The 15,393-nt window shown below is 40.2% G+C and overlaps 1 non-coding gene across 1 annotated transcript; it reads left to right on the top strand.

Annotated features, from left to right (window-relative positions):
* The first annotated feature begins 8,405 nt into the window (after positions 1 to 8,405).
* On the top strand, positions 8,406 to 8,512 carry LOC145127991 (small nucleolar RNA R71). The gene has a single exon (XR_013716594.1). It is a non-coding gene; the product is annotated as a small nucleolar RNA R71 (small nucleolar RNA).
* The last annotated feature ends 6,881 nt before the right edge of the window (positions 8,513 to 15,393 follow it).

Genomic DNA, 15,393 nt, shown 5'->3' with positions numbered 1-15,393 from the left:
TCAGGTGTTCTGGACTCTGCGGGAACTCGACGAGTTGCTAGATGCACTCGAGGAGTTGAGGTCAACATGGACTGTTGACCTTGACTTTGACCAGGGTTGACTTTGAGGGTAATTATGGGATTATGACAAGTTAATCACCTAATTATTATAGGCAATTGAGTTGGAGCAGCATGCGGGACATATCTGATTCTAGCTTGTCATCACAACATTCGTGAGAGGTGAGTCTCCTCACCATACCACCAATGGGTCTAAGGCACCAAGGCCGGCCCATTTTATGATATGTGGCATCCTAGCTATAGTTGTATTATATGGTATGATAGTTTGTTGAGCTAGGAAGCATGCTAGTAGTATATATGGTATGTATGTGTGGAAGACCATGGGAGAGCCCATGACACTTGGATGTAAGACCATGTAGAGAGCCCATGGCTTTCCTATCGAAGACCATGGGGGAGCCCATGGCACTTAGGTGTAAGACCATGTGGGGAGCCCATGGCATCCTGGAGTAAGACCCTGGGGACGAGCCCACGACATCCCTATATGTTGTATGCATGGCTTATGTAGTATATATGTAGCTTTAATAGCTAATATGTTATGTGTTATGTGGATTGTGTGTGGGGCGTGCTCTAGGGAACTCACTAAGCATTAGCTTACAGTTTGTGGATTTGTTTCAGATACATCCGAGCCCAAGGGCAAGGGCAAGGTCTGATGGCGCGGCGTGCACTCTCTCTTAGTCGTTATCATGGGACACTCTGATGTTTTACAATAAAAATTGTTGATGTTATGAATTTGAAAACAATTGTATTTGGGATTACGTGAATGATGAAGCATATTTTGGCTACTTAAAAATGAAAAATTTCTTTTGAAAAATGGGGCCGTTACAAGTTGGTATCAGAGCCTTGGTTTGAGGGTTTCGGGCACACTCTCGGGTGTGTCAGGACTCAAACTAAGGAAATGGTAAAATTGTTTAAAAAAAAGTTAAAAACTTTTAAAGAATGGAAAAGATGAGAGTGCAACGCGCGCGATCGGCCAAGCCAAGTAAGTAGTTCCCCAATATGTTAGCCATGTTATACTGATATTTGAGCTTTGATAATCGTATGGAACTTGCTATGTGTATGCTTTTAAAATTGTATACGGTTAGGAGCATATAGCCCTAGAATGATTGATTTGACCTTATTTCCTGTTCCTTGTTTGGTTGTGGTCCTAGGGTAGAATCTCTTATTCAAAAGTCTATTTGATCCTTTTCTGTGTATAATTTGCATGCATAGAGGCAACTGGTTATGATTGGTCTGATTGATGTGAGTAGAGCAAATCTTAGGATAGCCTGAGATCTGACATATGTGATAGTCTATGGGACATGATTTATTTTTGGAACGAATTAGAGTTACCAGGTAGAGCCTTGGGGAAGGTACAGGTAGGTGTGGAAGGTTGTGTTGGGCCCGTAATACTGAAAGCACAGGACCTGTACCCGAACCAATGTTAGATCTGCCAGCTCTAAGGAGGACCGGTGTGGAAAGATTCCCTATATGGATATCCTGATCATTATGATTTATGACTTTTCAGTTCAGCATGGTGGTGACACGAGTTGGAGGTCGTGGCCTCACCCGTCTCTCTACCTGCTCCGGTTGTACCACCTCATCATCATTTGGAATAGATAAATTATTCCCTCCGTTATCCTCCATAAGCCTTGCACGTTAGTAGAGAAGAGCGCTAAAAGGATGTGTTCGCATCATAGTCAAGAAACCCCCGACCCTTCTTTCAAACAACCCTAACGACCTAACCGATTTTGTCACCAACATGCCACCACAAATCGACGCTCCCTTTCTATCCTTGGCCACCCTCTCCGCCAAAAACCTTGCCAAACAATGGGGTATGTTGCAGAAAACCCCAGGAGTGAGAATGCTCCACAAGAAAAATACATCATGATTGTGGACCTTATCCAAATCCTTCCTCATGTTGATAGTGCTTGAAATGAAATGGTGAATGAGGCGGTGAATATGTGACCAGATGTAACCTTCTTGGGCCATCGATGGTATGTGAACACCATTGGCGATAGTGGTCCACTAGTTTGCCTCATTAACACCTTCTGGAAGTTCCGTGTGACAAGTGTCTAAAAAGACACCAAAGTCGTCGGTCGTAGCCTTCGACCGATTGTAGAGATCCAATATCCAAGCCAACTCCACAACACTACACTCTCTTTGATCCCCACCCAGAGAAAAAGTTAGGTTCTCCGTGTCAAAAGCATCACTTCTTCCTCTAAACCGAATGGTATCATAAAACTCCAAACAAAATTCCTTATATATTGGTTCTTGCATTTGGAACAACCTCCTCCAACCGGTGCACGTAATCCTCACCCCATCACCCATGAAAACCTTAGTCAAATATGGGTTCATTGCATCAGCAAGCCCGACTTGCTCAAGCCATTCCTAATTCACTTCATTAGCGATGTAAAACTCTCTTGTCCTTAGTTTTTCGAGTTTGTTCCTCCATTCTGCTAGAACCCCCGGAGAAACAACCTTCGGAAAATTGTACCATGGAAAACCCGCTTTTTCCTGTGGGGCTTGCTGGTTTCTCTAGCCTCATCTCATCTTTTCTGCACAATTGAACAACAGAAGAGAAACCAAATACGAAAAGAAGTTAAAATAAAATTTTCAGCAAAAACTAGGCTCTCTGAACATCTAACATGTCGTGTTGTATGATCAACACGCCGTGTTCCAAGAACAGTTCAGCTAGCAACTTTTAGTTCGAACACATATTGACCAAATTAACATCAAACAAGTTAAGGGGTTTACTTAGAACACTATATTATGCACATAAACACAAGAAAATCCGGTTAAAATGCCGTAATTTGTTCAAAATAGAAACCCTAGAAATTTATGGCAAAGTTTCAAAAATCCGGTTTAACATGAAAATCGACACAAACCCTAGAAAAACCTTAACTTTAACAGATTTAGGGGTTAAAGATCTTACCTTTCTTGAAGAAAACGAAGCAAAACCGAAAGGATTGGAGGTTGAGGATGCTTGAAGGAAACTCAGCGTGTTTGGGGGTAGTGGGCGAAAAGTGAAACAATTTTTTTTGCCTTTTAGAATTAGAGAACCCTTTTTGACTGAGTTTAAAAATGATTTATTTTCAGTAACTGCTAAAGCAACACGCCGTGTTGGGGTAGCAACACGCCATGTTGAAAATCTTCAAAAAATCACTAATTTTTGCCCAAACACGGCGTTTGAACAATTCATCTACACCGTGTTGGGTGTTCAGATACAATTTTTTTTGTGTTTTCTCATTAAAGTTTTTACCACACCCCACACTTAAGCCTTGCTTGCCCTCAAGCAAAATTTTAAGTATCATAAGACAAAGATTAAAATCCTTAACGAAACACCATGAAATAAAGGAAATAAAAGACAAAAATGAAAAGAAAGATAAAGGAAACGAAATGGAAACTCAAACGACGGGTTGCCTCCCGCAAGCGCTTCTTTTTGAGGAGTCTTTAGCTGGACTCCTTTCCGTCCTACGTTGTGGCATCCTGGAACGAGACCTCTCTCTTTACCTTTTGTTCCTTCCATCTTCTTTTGTAAGCTTGAACTTTTCTTTTGTACGCCTTTCTCGAGTTTTCCTTTTTCTTTTAGTGGCGTTTTCCTCATATTTGCGTTTCGTTCCCTTTCCTCTTCCAACGAGTTTTGTTTTTTCTTCTTCCAGTTCTGGTCCTTTGGTTTCCACTTCCATCTTGTCAATCTCGATCTCCTTTTTATTTACCCCTTCATCCTCACTTGAAATCAAAGTTTCTTTCTCACTTTCTTCATATACTTGAGAATCTGGTGTTTGAAAGGTAAGTACTTCAAAAGTTGTGGAAACCAAGGCCCGAGGCTTGGTTCGCTTTACTTTCCTTTCTCGAGGCTTCCCCCCAATCTTCATTCTTCATCCACATTTGATAGTTAATCGGTCGGCCTTATTACTTCCACTTATGGTTCGATCTCGTGTAAGCCAAAGGAAGGATTAATGTCCTTGCTATCTGTGTTATTCCGAGCAATGGTATTCTTTCTTTTCTTTAAACTCTCCTTCTTGTTTGGAGCAGGATTAGGAGCAATTATAACTGGATTTTGCTTATTTTCATCTGGATCATAATATTCTGGTAAGGTTTTCAGTTTTAATTCTGTCTGTTGATCATTTACCACGACGTGTTTATCAAGAAAACACATTTGTCTTCAATTGCTTCCTCAGATCGCAAATTTTGGCTTGAACACGCTGTGCTTATCTCCTCACCACGACGTGTTTCTTGTTCAAAGTTCTTTGTACATTTTTCAGCTGCACTTCCTTCAACTAACTTCTCTAACTCTTGTAGGTATTTTTTAGCATCAAAGTCCCCCTCTGATAGGAATGTGAATTCCCTGAACTCTCTCCTTACCAATTCACTAATTCCTTTTCTAACAACTCATCAACCATATCTACCGAGGAGATTGCATAATTACTAGACCTCGGATGCTTCATCGATCGATCAACTCCCAAGGTGACAACGTCTCCTCCTACCCGAAGAGTGAGTTTAGACTCTCTCACATCCACTAGGTCTAGAGCGGTGCTTAGAAATGGACTTCTAAGGATTATTGGCACTTGATGATCTTCTTCCATATCTACCACGATAAAATCTGCAGGAAACATAAATTTGTCAACTTTCACCAATAGATCCTCGCATATCCCTCTTGGAAATGTCTCTGTCTTGTTTGCTAGATGAATTTCCATTCGGATGGGTCTCGATTCCGGAAGATTCAACTTCTTGAATAATGGGTAGGGCATAAGGTTTACACTATCTCCTGAATCGGCCAATGCATAACTAGTAGCCAAGTTCCCGAATTGACATTGCAACGTTTAACTTCCCGGATCCCCCATTTTCTTTGGTAATTTGTTCAACATCGCGGCTGAGCAATTCTTCTTAAGAACCACCTTAGATGCCTCCTCCATCTTCTTTCTATTGGTGAGGAGATCCTTTAAGAATTTAGCATACTTTGGCATTTGAGCCACCGCTTCAATGAAAGGAATGTTGACTTGGAGGGCCTTGATATGCTCTAGAAAATTTTTATGCTCTTCATCCTGTTTGTCTCGTATAGCTCGACCTGTAACACTCGTGTTTCTAGCCTAGGCATTAATATTAAGGTGATAGTATAGTTTAACCTTTGTAACTCATTTTGAAGAAATGAAAAAGGAATTATGTGAATTCTATGTGTTTTATGCTTAATTACTAGGAGTTAATTAATTAAGAATAAAAATGAGCGTCGAAAATAAATTTTAGAAAATGCCAATATCTATTAAGAAAGTTGTATTAGTCGTGACAAGGATTACGGATATATAAAGAATTCCGAAATCCGAGTTATAACGAAGAAATTATGACCTGTCGAAGTTTCACAACAAAACCGGATCGGTGCTGAATGTCGTAAAAAGTGAGTTTTCGATAAACTACTTTTTAGCCTTAGTGATCTAAATGAAACTTGTAGTGTTCGTTAAACCGAGAGTAGGTATAAAAAGAACGCCTAAATCTGACTTCGTATGAGGAAGTTATGATTTTTCGAAGTTTCAGCTTAGCAATAGACAGCTAAAAACTCGAATTTTAGATCGAGTGATTTTTAGCCGACACGACCTAAATGATAATCGAAGGTCTCATAAATAGTAGCACAACAGTAAAAAGTCTGACGAAAACGGACGTCGGATGAAGAAGTTATGAATTTTTAACGGATTTCTTGTCCCGGTCTGTTAAAAATAATAATATAAAAATTAAAGTCAAAGATAGCCGACGAAGTCTAAAAGGAAGTTGGAGAGTGTAATTTTACCTACGCGTGCATATAAAGAACGTCAAAAACGGAGCTCGTATGCGAAAGTTATGGATTTTAGAAGTTTTGGCGCGAAAAACGAGAAAAATTGCTAAAACCGAGAAAATTCGCAAGGTGGACTTCGGCCACCTCACCCTCGCTTAGAAGGTGCCACGTATCCGAAAATATGATGACTCATCCGATCTCCTGACCTGATCCGAAGTGGTCCAGTAGCGGTGCGACACGTACCCTCTTGCACGAGACCGAACCCTCGCAAGCTGCCACAACCCCCCTACTTCGGACCTAGGCTTCGGTCCAATCACAAGAAGCCAGCAGCCACTTCGCACGTGCAGCCTCGTGCGAGCCATCCCATGCGAGTCCTCGGATCAGCACACCTGGAGGCTTCTCAGCCGTCACATTAAGAGCTTCGGCCCCTATAAATAGGAGGGTGCGAGACCTCCCGGGGGTATTTTGAAAACTTGTCACTTTTAGCCCCTAAACCTATATTTCTTTCATATTAGCATCCCCCGAAGCCCCGGTATCAATTATAAGCCCCAGAATACGCCACGAAGTGCCCGTGAAGCCTGAAAAATTTATCTTTTCGGTTTTGAAGCCCGACTTTTGCAGAGCCCGGTTTCTCAATAAAACTCCCGATTTTATTAGAAACGATCGTTTTAGGAAACGAATTGCTGTCCGATTATCATCAAAACATGTGAGTGTGTAGTTACTTTCAATTTACACATAGATATGAAGTATTTGCCTTAAAATATGTGTTATGTGTAAATATGTTAATTGTTTATTTGAGGTGACTGTTGAATTGATGATTTATACAAGTTTTAAACTGTATATGTATTTTATCTACAAATATGTTGGGTAGAACATGGGTAGACAAAATAGTCAGTGGGTGTTAAAATGATGAGAGGCCTCGTTGTCGGTGTTATTGTTGGTGTTGTTGTAGTCGTCTAGCGGAGTATAGATGACGATCACAGACCTTTCTAGACAGTCCAGTGGTACACTAGCAAGTTCGCAACTTGTAGGTGTTGATGAACTAAATGTTCATTGGTGTACTCCAATCCCCCTAATGGTTGCCTTTAGGACATGTATGGCTGAGGAGTCCCCTTAGCAGTAGTGTCCAACCCGATGATATTCCTTAGGCTAAGTCCCTTGTGTTAGGTGTTTAGGGACGTAAAGTGAGGATAATGGGAATGGGTAATCAGGGTTATTGTTGATTGGTGAACTTAATAAGTTATTATTATTGTGGGTTGAAAACCCTATATGCTCACCAGGCTCCCAAGCCTGACCCACTCAGCTTTTTATGATTACAGGAATTGGACCCCGAGCATAGTCAGAGGACGATGAGAGATTTTTGGATTATAGGCCAGTAGTTGTAAATAACTGTTGAAAGGCTTATAATGTCTTGTTTATGCTTTTGATCTGTATCGGAACATGACATCCCGAGGTTTTGATATATATGGAAAATATATACCTTCTTAAAGAAGGGTTTTGATAAACTTTTATCATGTTTTATTTTGGGGACGTATTCCGCAACATCTTTTGAAAAGATTTCTTTGATTTTATTTTAAAAAGCATAAATTAAATCGGTCTTTTCTGGCTGAGAAATTAGGGGATGTCACACGACCCGAGAATGGAAATCGAGGTTGATATGGCTTTACCGGAGGGATTTTATTTTTTTCAGTTGGAGAACACGCCGTGTTCTTTTCTTCAAAACATCGGGCTTGGTTGTCAAAGTGTGATTCTCGGTTCTCTTCTTTCATTTCCCGTGCAACTTTCGTATCTTCATTCGGTATTGGTGTTAAGGGAGTGAAAATTTTTCTACTCGTTGTTGTTACTACATTTATATTTTCCACTCTCGGATTTTGCTCGGTATTGCTTGGGAGTCCGCCCGGTGACCGTTCATTAAATTGCTTAGCAACTTGGCCGATTTGCTTCTCAATGTTGAGGATTGAAGCTTGCTGATTCCTCAGTAGAGCTTGTTGATCTTTCATCATAGCTTGTTGATCCCTTATTGCAGCATCGGTTTTGTCATGTCTCCTTTCGGATGCAGATGCAAAACGATTGAACATTTCTTCAAGATCCGTCTTCTTTTCTGGAACTGGTTCCTCTTTTTGATAGAACGTTGTAGCCTTTTGCTTGAACTTCTCCTCCTTGACCTTCTTTTACTCCTCATATGGTAGCCATTCCTTTTTAGGTTTTCTCCAATCTTCGTCAAATCTATCCCCGCTTGAATAACACACTTGCACCTTCCGGTTCCCATTCTCGTCAAGGTCACAATCTTTTGTTAGACGTGGACCGCTACAGTTGTCACACCCCACACAAATGGCATGGATGGATTGGTCCATATTTGTGATCCTACGATCCATGCTCTCTAATATAACCATAACCGCCGCCATATCATCCGAATCTGCATTCACCGTCCCTCGAGTCGTGTCATTATATGGATTATGATATTCTCTTGAGTGTTTAGAGAATTTTAAATCAACCCCTTTATCACAGCTAGTGCTTTCTTCGTGAGTGGTCCTTGGGAGTCAAGGAGCTGCCTGGTTGTCACATTTACCCCATCATAGAAAATGGACACTTCCTGTTGCACATTTAGGTTGTTATGTGGACAATTTCTCAGCAAACCTTTGTATCTCTCCCATGCTTCATAAAGTGATTCGCCTCCTTGCTGTTCAAAATTGGAAATTGCTTTCTTTAATATTGAAACCTTCGAGGGAGGGCAAAACTGCTGAATGAGCTCTTCACACATCTTTGGCCATGTGGTTATTGATCCTGGAGGGAATGCCTTAAACCAATCCTTCACGACACTTTTGAACGTGACTGATAGCATCCTAATTAGCACAGTCTCGCATGACACATTTGGTATGTTGAAGTAGTCGGTTATGTCATTGACTTCGTCAATATGCTTATAGGCATCTTCGTGATCCTTCCTATAGAACGAAATGTCCTTCAATTGTGCTAGTATGTGACCCTTCAGTTCAAAGTTTGATGTTGCTGGAATTATGGGTTGCACAAGATCTGGCCCAATATCTTCACGTATCCGCTTCTTGTATGTCTCCATCGATATGTCTGCGATGTTTTCCAATTCCGCGTCTACCTGAAACAAAACAAAAAATCATGCGTAAAACGAATAAAAATGAAGAAAAAAATAAACTGGAATCATGCGAAACACGGCGTGTTGAAAGATGACCACGACGGTTCAACGCGAAAACAGAATAAACAGAAAAGAAAATTATAACAGAAATACTTGTAACTTTATGTGAGATAAATCTCACACAAAGGATTGATGACAATTAGCAAACATAATTAACTATTTAGAACCGTTCCCCGACAACGACGCCAAAAAACTTGATACATGTGAAATATACTTGTTTTAATCCAAACTAACTTACACGAAAACCAACACACAATAGGCAGTGTACCTAATCGAATAGTAGTTTAGTGCAGGTAAGTAAGGTATCGAACAACAAGGAACGGGAAAAACAATTAAAAATACTACTAATGTTAACTAAATTTAACAATAATTAAAGAGGGGGTTTTCTCTAGTTTTGCAAGACTATAAACTTAGACAATCAATTAAGCACTTAACAAAGAAACAATTAACAACTAATTAAAGGACAAAAGATGACTTAATTCAAGAATATTAAAGAGACTTCCGTTTAGAATCGATTCACTTATTCCTAAGGTTGATTTCGTGACAAGTACAATGGATTAATGTGTTATCAATTACCGATTTCTAATATGATTAGGTTCATGTTCACTATTACTAATCCTTTAGCAAACAAATGAATTCAAGCAGTGATCAGTTGATTAAATTAACAAGTTTCCTAGTATTAAGTTCGAATCATGCAAGACTTGTAATGGTGGTTAATTAAATTGATTGGTTCAATTAACACATATATGGTTGGTCATCATACATAGCTCACACATTAACTTACTTATTTTCTAGTTAACTCTAGGTTATGTTCACAACACTAGGCTTACAATCTTGATGGTAACAAAATCATAAGAAGAAAGCAATGAACAAGATGTTCATACAATCTCAATAAACTTATTAATCAACAGAAAATAATTGTCATTAACACATAAGGTTCTTTTCACAAACTTAGCATGATGAATAGTCAATTAAACATAATCCAAAGCCACTAAATCAAACCATAATCATAAGATCCTCTACTCTAAACAAAATTAGGGTGTTTAGCCCATGAATTTAGCAGAAACAATCATAAAAACGAAATTCAATATTGCAAACATGATGTAAACAAGAGAATTAAGTAAAGTGAATGTGATTTTGCCTTAGATCTCTTCAAAACAAAAGCTTCTACTCGAATTATGTAATCCACAGCTCCTTGGGATGTCTCTGGCCTCCAAAAGTCGCTAAAAACCCCAAACATAAGTTAGGTTTTCGAATCAGAAACGATCCTTAAATTGAATCTGAAAAACGGTGCAACGTGGCATGTTCAAGGACCCAACACACCGTGTTCTTCATTAAAAACGCGTGTACGTCAAGGCACTATTTGAAGGGTCCAGTTAGTGGTTTGGTCTAGGCTTTCAATGTAATAGTTCTTTTGAGTCTTTATTGTGGTTTAGTGGGTTATTTGGTAGTTTACGGCCCTGTAGTGAGTTTACGGCCGTAAACCCAATTTTCGGCCCAAGTCCACTATAGATAGAGGTTGTCTAGGTCATTATTAGTTGTTGATGCCACAGAGTTCACGGCCAAGTATATCGAGTTGTACCAGACGTTTTTCAGTAATAAACGTGTGCAAACTTGATTTCGTCTCTTCTTCTACTCATATTCTAGTTTCTTTTGATTGCTTGATTGCTTGATCATTGGTAAAGATCCGTTTTAGGACCTTACACTATTTCATCGAGATTTTCCATCTCAACACGCCGTGTTCTTCAATCTCTTCAAAATCCAAGATCCAAGCTTCCAATTTGCCAATTCCGCTTCCTTTCCTTCTGAGCTTGTCATTGTTGCTGCATAAAAAGTTTAAACTAATTAAGTACCTTTTGTTCAATATTTGAAACAAATGCAACATAAAATATTATGATAATGCATGATCTATATGATTAAATATGCAAATATCAGCGGTCCTGCTTTGTGCTAAAAGACAAGACACCGGGGCGGTCCGAATAGGCTGTAGGCCATGCAAGGCGGTCGAGTCAGGTTGAAGGCTCATGTTCATATGCTTTGATTGTTATGTTGTGTGATGGTACTTTGGGGGAACTCACTAAGCTTTGGCTTACACTTTTAGTTTATTGTTTCAGGTACTTCAAAGGAGAAATTGAATGTCTGATCATGCACATCTTCCAATTTTCATGATATTGATTTTTGGGACACTCTGATATGACTTTACTTTTGAAATAATGGGTCTTTTTGTAAACAATTATGGATAATGTTTGTTTTTGAATATTTTAAATTTCTATGATTTTTGGCATGTTACGAGTTGATATCAGAGCCTTGGTTTGAGAGAATTGGATGAAAATTCGTGTGAATCCAGACTCAAACTAGGGAACTACAAAAGTTTTTAAAATGCTTTTTGAAATTTTTTTTCAAAAATAACCAATGAAGGATGCGATGTGTATGATCAACCGGAGCAAGAAAGTATACCCCAAGGATTTAGTATCATTCAGTGTTTATAACTATGTGCATTATGGCATTTCTGATATATTCTGGTTTATTTTCAGTATGGTGCTTACGACAGGATCTGGTTCTGGGCGTGGAGCGGGTGGCCAGATAGGGCAGGATTGACTGATGATCCGATTCGTGAGATCATCGCCACCGAGGTGGCTGCTACTGTTCGGAGGTCTATGCCGAAGATGTTTGGGTCTATCAATACCGCAATGATTGAGCTTTTCGACGATCGTTATGCTGCACTTTTTGAGGCTGCTGTTCTGCAGCTACTACAAATGTTGCTGCCACAGGGATTCGAGGGGAGAGAGTTTCAAGTATCGGGATTTCGACAATACTAAGATCCCAGTGTTCGATGGATTTCAGGACCCGATTGTGGCAATGAGGTGGTTGTCTGACGTGGAGGGGTGTTTCTTCACATGCTCTTTCCCTACTAACCAGAAGGTCAAGTGCGCCCTGAACCTTCTTTGGTCAGGGGCGAAGGATTGGTCGAGATTGGTGACTGACTCGTACACTCCTGAGCAGAGGGCTGCGGTGACCTGAGAGCATTTCTATGATATGTTTGATATGAGGTATGTTCCTATATTGGAGAGGGAGAGGTTGGCTCAAGAGTATCTGGATTTGAGACTAGGGACTGAGACGATGACTGAGATCACCAAGTTGTTTACAGAGAGGGCTCTTTTCTTTCCTGAGTTTGATGCTTCTGAGTAAGCTCAAATGATCCGGTACCTGAGCATGCTCAAGACGGATATCTGCCAGTTCGTGTCCACCCAAAGTTATGGTACTCTTGTAGACCTTCAGGAGGCCCCGAGGAGGAGGGAGATTGAGATGGAGATGGACCTTCAACTAAAAATTATAAAAATAAACTGTAACGTCCAAAAAATCGTAGTAAAATTTTCATTTTTAAATCATTAAATCCACACATACATTTGTTCCAAAACCAGTCAGAGTAAATTATATTTTTCAAAGTAAAACATTAATAATCGGTGTGGAAAAGCTATCAGGGGATGTTGTGTAGTCAAGTCGGGCCATGCCCTTTGGAACTGGAAGTACCTGAAAAATGTCAAACCATAAACCGTAAGCACAAAGCTTAGTGAGTTCCCCAAAATACCACATACCATATAAGAATTGCCATAGGCTACCCCTATGGTCTTGCATACACGTGACATGGGCTACCCCCATGGTCTTTCATACAAATTCCATAGGCTACCCCCATGGTCTTTCATACCATTTCCATGGGTTGCCCCTATGGTCGTCCCTTGCAGTGCCTTGACTACCCCAAGGTCTTACACACAAGTATCATGGGCTACCTCCATGGTCTTTCATACAAATGCCACGAGATACCCCCGAGGTCTTCCATTCCAGTATCACAAAGACAACTAGCATCCAACACAATCCAATGTGCCGATATAGGTGCCTTCGACCCACAAGTACAAAGAGAAAACTCACCTGACTCACGAAATCAGCCAAATCACAGCTCACTGCCCTGCAACAGATGCTATCACACTCTTATCAAAACATATAAGGACCAACCTTACTCTACACACTAAATACAAAAATCTTGACCAAAATTCAACCATACCTAAAATTCAACACTCAAAGTCAAAGTCAATAGCCAATAATACCAACAACTAACCCTCACGTCAAGACCAACCCTTGGTCACGTCGTGAGAATGCATTTAGTCTGATTCCAACTCATCCCACTCTAAAGTAGCCACTCGGATACGGACAACTCATTCAGCAAGCATCACGACGTGAACATTCCCATGTCACGTTGTGAGCACAATATGACAAAATAGTCGCAGGTTCCTTCATAGTCACGTCATGATATCCCTTATGTCATTACGTGACTGCAGTCTGAAGCAACAATCTAATGGTTTGAGTCCTTAATCCATTAAGTCACCAACTCCAACTTTTCTAGAAGCTTAAGGGAACTCCAAAGGTCTATAAAAATGACAACTTTGTGGACATGCATGCTCCACGCCTGTCCTCAATCCAGTCTAGGCCCAAAGTGAATAAATAACACCAAAAATCATATGCATGTATCCAATACTCACCAACTTCTAGATCTGAATCTTATAATAATACAGGACCCTTAGAATCCATAAATTTTCTAACTTTATGGATCTCTGCCATTAAAGCTTTCTCAAACATGAAGAAAATAGGACAAAACCGAGATCTAGCAACATTTAAGTAATAAAGGTTGAATCTTGGACACTTACAAGGGTCCAGAATGAGCACAAGATGATGATGACGTTCCTTTGACAGGTCCACAATTAGAACACATTATTCTTCTTCTTCAAGCTACCAAAAGCACCAAAATGGACTAAGTATCACCAAGTGAGGCTAGGGTTAGGGTTTTCTGAGTTTGACGATGAATGAGGCTGAAAATGAACCCTAAAATCAATTATATGGGGTTTAAATATGAAGGAAACCCTAAAAGATCATGGGCTTGGGCTGCAGCCCTTGTCAAGTTGTGACCATCTATGTATCACGCCGTGAACACAGATCCGATACACGTTTCTCATCTTGTCTTGTTACATCATAACCTCCCTATGGTCACTTCATGACAATCAGTTTCCCCAAAAACCAAACTTTTGACTCCTTAGAGCGCTAAACCGAACCATTCCGGAATAAAGGTGTTACAAATCTTCCCCAATTAAATTATATTTCGCCTCGAAATCATTCCCTACTACTTCCTTTACCACACCAGTCGAACCTGTCTGAACTTCCTAAATCCCGATTAGGATAGATAAGTCATCTCATACAGACGATCGCCTTCCAACACTACTATCAATGCCCAATCTTAACAGAAATCACTTAAATTGACGAAGAAATGAACCTTAACACCTTGTCCTCAGCTAACAAAAAAAAGTCCAACCGCTCTTCCGGAAAACTGAAAACCGTAAGCCATGTCTGATTTCCGGCCAGGCAGAACCATTCCAAGTCATATCCATAATGGCTCCATTCCGCAACTTGAACCAAAGAAACTCCTCCGACCTTGAATTATCTCGCTGATAACTGGAAAACAAAAACCTAGACCATTCATGGATTACAACACTTCCATAATTGTCTACCAACCTAGTGAATGCTACATCTACCCCACAATCTTACAACACTTCCGCAACTTTCTAACAACCTAGTGAATGCTACGACTACCCCACAGTCTTACAACACTTACGCAACTACCTACTAACCTAGTGAATGTACGGCTACCCAACAGTCTTACAATACTTCCACAATTGTCTACCAACCTAGTGAATGATACAGCTACCCCGTAGCCTTACAAGACTTCCACAACTGTCTACCAACGTAGTGAATTCTACGACTACCCCGCAGTATTACAACATTTCCAAAAGAATACCTAACCAAAAACAATACGAGCCGCACCCTCAACCTACTGGACCCAAACATGCGTTCAGATCGTGATTCAAATCCCAAATCCTTTATCAGAAAAGAACAGGCAGAGAGTTTCTTGCACAACCCTTAACCTGAACCTAGCCATGAACCCATAAAGAGCCACTACCGATGCTTCATGACTTCAAATGAGATAACATCCATCCTCAACATTTACCTCCGTGATTACAATCGAATAATGAACATTATTACTGGCATAAATCCCGAGTCATACCACAACCAGAACTGGCTTCCCTCTTGACCTAGGATATATAATTCCACATTGATTCGTGCTTGAGAATATTCCAATTAATCCAAACGATTCTCCCCCACTTGGATTCAACTACACTCTACCAACCTCATGACGAATGGTTATCCAATCCGTCTCACAACTTTACAAGTCCACCATTATCACCCTGAGCTTACAAGGACGAAGATTCCAAGAGTAAACAAGCTAGGGTACCCATACCCCACACCATATTAAACACTTCGCTACTCTTGACGAAAGATTGCCACATCTAAAGCACTTTCCCTTGATACCATTCCAAGTTTGT

This window comes from Lactuca virosa, chromosome 7 (assembly GCF_052849685.1).
Source record: "Lactuca virosa cultivar CGN04683 chromosome 7, Lactuca_virosa_CGN04683_v6, whole genome shotgun sequence".
NCBI classification, from domain to species: domain Eukaryota; kingdom Viridiplantae; phylum Streptophyta; class Magnoliopsida; order Asterales; family Asteraceae; genus Lactuca; species Lactuca virosa.
The sequence above is the reverse complement of the archived record's forward strand: the minus strand, read 5'-3'. Positions and strand labels throughout refer to the sequence as shown.